This window comes from Mauremys mutica, chromosome 26 (genome assembly GCF_020497125.1).
Source record: "Mauremys mutica isolate MM-2020 ecotype Southern chromosome 26, ASM2049712v1, whole genome shotgun sequence".
Lineage (NCBI taxonomy): Eukaryota > Metazoa > Chordata > Testudines > Geoemydidae > Mauremys > Mauremys mutica.
In genome coordinates, this window is record NC_059097.1 from 8,067,250 (window position 1) to 8,072,513 (window position 5,264).

Genomic DNA, 5,264 nt, shown 5'->3' on the forward strand with positions numbered 1-5,264 from the left:
ATGGCACTGTTGTGGTCAGACCCTGAAAGTACAGCCGTGGAGACACCACACACCAGCCTTACCTAGCTGGCAAGGATCAAACCTTCACAGAAAGACCCCCATGGTTTTCTAGCCCAGCTACCTAAGGCCTCAGCCACAACCAGTTAACAGAGGGGCCTTTCTACACTCTGGTTCTGTTCTCACTGAAGGGTCATTACAAATTGTTTGCTCAGACCAGCTTCCCCAGCACCCTCACTGCTGTGCAGCTCTGTAAGTGTGGCCATGGCTGAACAGCAAGAATTCCTGCCCATTTCCCTACTGGCTAGAGCATGATTAGAGTGTGTTTGTGGTTAATGATGTTGCTGTAGATTGTTCATTCCCTGCCTTGGCAATTCAGACAGTCCCTTTTCCCGTTGTATCCCCAGCACCTCTTTGATTCCAATAACAGGGGCAGGTTTTCTCTGGGCACTGAGATTTTTGAGGGCGTTGGTGGCTCCTTTCTTTCCTCACCCTGGAGTAAACTCAGCTTTTTATTCCATCCTTGATGACTCATGGAATAACAACAGCAGCATGAAGAGGAGAGTGAATATCTCACTGCCAGGGGGAAGGTGGACGCATTCCCTCTGTCTGACCATTGCCATTGCAGGAGAGAAGGTTTCAGTGGAATCGAATGCCCTGGCTCAGACAATAGACACAGGGAGGTTTTGCTGTTCATGGATCTGTGCAAAGGAAATTGTGGGTCTGTGTGAAAATGAGGAGGGATATGAAATGCCCATGTGGTGGTGCCTAAGGCAAAAGGGAACCCTAGAGGATTAGAATAGGATAAGTTCTCAAGCAACATGTTTCTTATTTTGCCCATCTGTTAGTTTTGATGATTATCGATGGAATGATTTTGCCATTGGATTGTGCGTTTACACACAAATTGACATTTACCAACAAATACATAATTCTTCGAAGCCTGCCTAGTCTGCTGGTGGTGAGTTTAGAGGGACACACTCACTCTTCCCAACCCCCCATGCCAGGCCTGTGCTCTCCAGAATGTCAACGTCCCTCATCTCCCCCCAGACCACTGCCCCACCCCCACTTCTGGGGTCCCCTCCCAACACTGTCTAACTCCCCTGCTGGCAGGATCCCTTCCCATTCCTTTCATTTCCTGCCTCCCCTCTGGGCAAAAGCTCTGCATTGTTCCCACACTGGGAATTGAACCCAGGCCGCCCAGATGAAAACCAGGACTCCAGATCATAAGACCATATGGGACTTGTATAGTTAATAGCACATTTACACCCAATAATTCAAAGTAGCCATTCAAAAAACCTTCAAAAACAGACTTCAAAGAGAAATTGCAGAGTTACAATTGATTTGCAAACTTAACACCATTAATTTGAGCTTGAATAAGGACTGGGAGTAGCTGGCTCACGACAAAAGCAATTTTCCCTCTCTTGGTATTGACACCTCCCCATCAATTATGGGGAGAGGACCACATCCACCCTGACTGAATTAGCCTTCAACACTGGTTCTCCCCTTGTACGGTAACTCCCATCACTTCATGTTCCAATCTATATTTATGCCTCTATCTGCAATTTTCACTCCATGCATCTGAAGAAGTGGGCTTTTTACCCACGAACGCTTATGCCCAAATAAATCTGTTAGTCCTTAAGGTGCCACCGGACTCCTCATTGCTTTTAATTCTAAGATGATCTTAACCCTTTCAGTACCCTTACAAACTCAGATGCTTCTCACCACAGGCTGGCTGGTGGCTTTTCAGCCAGGCTCTCCCCTTTCATCAGCGCTTCAGTTGCTTGGTGTGGGGGTGTCTGTAGACGCAGGTGGCAGAGAGAGATAAAGCCTGGCAAATGTCTCTCCTTTTATCATGTCCTTTCTTCCCTCATGGCTTTGCCCCCCCCTTCAGAGTCAGGTGAGCATCACTGCGTCTCTCCAAGCAAGTCTGAGCAATTCCCCTGGGGTGTCCTCGTGCAGGTGAGTCATTTGCATTGTAGGTCCCTTGCTGGACAATGGCTGTCAATGGGTTGTTTGACACCCTGTCCGGGTGTTGGTTACTTTCCTTGCTGTTGCCACTGGGGAGCTAATATTTGGCTGACTCCCCAACCTTGCAGCACAGTGACAACCACACTGCACAATTCTCATAACTTCATATGCATGAATGGTCTACATCTATGGGTAGAGAAATGACTTTTCAGCAGATCATATCCTTTCCCTTGATACCTTACAAGTCATGCTCTATATGTAAGATCACGATGATATGAAAATGAGGATTATGGGGGTTACAGCACGTTCCCCCAAAGGTATAGAATGTCACACTGAGATTCTATGTTCATTTGTTCTGTAACAGCATTACAGAGATCCAATGACTGACCAATGGCATTTCCAAGTGCTAAAATAGCAAGCGATGTTGGTCTCTCATTGGCCATCAGCAATTGAAGATGTGGTTTAATGAGCTGGAGCTTCAAGGCGAGGGTGGCTCTGTCCACTGCCTTCCGTTGCGCTGCTGGGCCCCAAGTCCCTGGTGGCCAATATGTGACGCTGGGAGAAGAGAGTGGGGTGGCAAGTGGCGGCAGGACTTTTGCCACCAGGGTCTAGCTGCCCAACTTCCTCCTGGTACTGCTGGCCCCCGTTGCCTTCAGGTAACGCAGGAACTAAGGCAGGAATAGGGCGAGGAAGCGAGTAAAGCCGAGCAAGGAAGGCAAAAGTGAATCTTGTCTTCATGGGCTGCTCGCAATGACGTCCTTTTTCTGTGCCACAGCTGACAACAACATCCCAGACAGAAAAGCAGGAGGCCAAAAAGAAACCGAGCAGCTGCTGAAGTAGTTCAGTTGGGAGCGTGCTAGACTAACAGGCTCTTCTATCCCCCTTTGTGCACGGGTGGGATGTTTTCTGAAAGTGCAGCAGTGCCTTTAACTGCCACGAGTCCCTCATTTCAGGCTATGCAGCAGGAAAAGGCAGCATGGGCTTCTGCACCGAGTTGGCCCACTTGACCTTTCATTCTTCTCTTGCTCTTTGTCAGCAAGGGGAAGAAAAAGAAGCTCTCCCTCAAACTGGAGTCACAAGGGTGACGTAAGGACGACTTCCTGAGTGCCCGCTCCAGTGCTCTGCTCTGCCAGCTGTCCCATCGAAGGGCTGCCACCACTTTCTCTAGGTTTGTCCATCGGTCTGTGCCAGGGTGAGCAACAGCCAAGCAGATGGAGTTTCTGTAGTGTAATGGTTATCGCGTTTGCTTAACACATGAAAGGTCCCTGTTCAAAGCCAGGCAGAAACATGCTGGCTTCCTTTTGCCAGATCCCCTTGCTGGTCAGAAGATGCTCCTCCTTCTCCTATTGGCCTGTGCCTGGGATACCTCCAACCCCTGCATGACAGAGGGTGCTTGACAGCAGTGGAGAAAGCACCTTGGCGTCAGGCTGGAGAACCCTAGAGGAGTGCGGCGTGTTACCTTTTGGAGGCTTGTGGCTTGGCCTCCTCTGCTGTTGGAGGTTGGCCGGTGGAGGCCGGCTCTTCCTGCTGGCCGCCTCTGCGTGACTTGCCAAAGGAGGAAGTGAGGCAGGAATGGGGCAAAAGAGGAAAGTGGAGCTGAGGAAGGCAGGGCAGAAACTAAGCACCTCAGTGCGGCTAAGTGGGGTTAGTAGAGCATCACCATTTGTTCTGCAAAGCTGGGGGAGGTGCGGTTGGGCTGCTGGGAGGCAGAATCCTGTGCCTGCCTCTTGGCATCCCAGGGATGGCTCCTTGCAGCCCAGGAGAAGGCAGGGTTCTGGGGGACGGAAAAGCAGCAATGGCGAGGCTGAGTGGGCTCCTTTCTCTGGCCGACATGGTGGGCTGTGGTGGGTCTGGGAGTTGCCTGTAAGCCATAAGTGGACTTGGTGGAGTGAAAAACCGCTGCTCCATTCTGGCTGACCTGGGGGCGCCATTAATGACTTGGGAGTGGGGGCAGGGCGCTGGCTGTGAGCAAATGGGATCCAGGAAGCCCCAGCCTGCCCCTCCAGGGGCCCAGTCATCTTCTTCTCTCCTGCCATGGGGAGACCGGCCTAGAGCCTGCCCAGCATGGCGCTGCAGCTCGAGCATTAAGCCTTCCTGTGCGCATAACCTAACTGCGGCCTAGTGTAATAAGGGGTAAAGTTTAGATTGTGAATTTAGCTTATTTCCATGGTAACTTACTTTGATCTTTTATGCCTACCACTTATAATCCTTAAAACTCCATCTTTCTGTAGTTAATAATTCTGTTTTAGGTAATAAAGGTAATAATTGGAGATATACCAATCTCCTAGAACTGGAAGGGACCTTGAAAGGTCATTGAGTCCAGCCCCCTGCCTTCACTAGCAGGACCAATTTTTGCCACAGATCCCTAAGTGGCTCCCTCAAAGATTGAACTCACAACCCTAAGTTTAGCAGGCCAATGCTCAAACCACTGAGCTATCCCTCCCCCCTAAGTTTTATGAAACTGGTGTAATTTGCTTGAAAGTTCTTGGGAACTCTCAGCTCCATTACAAGGCTGGTTCATGTACTATTCACAGTGAGGGAGGGGTGGACCCTGCATAATAAACTCACTATTGTGTCATGCAGGAGGCCTTGTGATACGCAGGGGGTCAGATTAGATTCTCTAATGGTCTCTTCTGGCCATAAAGTCGACTAATTTCTGAAAAACTGAGTGCAGCATTGGGAACAGCGTCTGATGTTTCCCTGTGTAGCCGGCTTGCTGCCTAGAACGAACGCTCCTTGAGTGGGGTGATCCACAGGGAGTAGCTCAAACCTGCAAAGTGGCCTGGCCAGTGGGCACGACATTAGCCCAGCAAGGGAGGGGATGTGGCAGTGACATGCACAAAGGCCTTTTTGCAGGACCTCAGGCACTATTGGTCTCAAAGGGGGGTGGGGAGGTGGTGACCTTCACCGGAGAGAGGATGCTGACATTCAGCCAGGCAGCGACCGGTGTGTGTGGGGGCCTAAGGAAGGAAACCTCAGAGACCCCTGTGGCTTTGCGTCAGCAAGTCTCCTTTTCCAGGGGGCGGGTTCTCTCCTCTCTGAGGACTGAGAGAGTATTTGGGTTCACGGACGTCGAGCGCCAGGAGGAACCTCTTTATGAGTTTTCTCTTTCCCTTTTAGTGATTTTACTAGAAAAAACAGCCGTCCCTGTTTAGAAAGGTACGAGCCCTCCATCGAGGTTTGAAACCTGTTTTCAGTCTGATCCATCTGGTGACAGTTGAATTCTAGGCATGGAAAACACGAGCTTAAGGAGGTCAGTAATTTTATTTCCTGCACCTGTTATTCTGTCCCTTAGAATC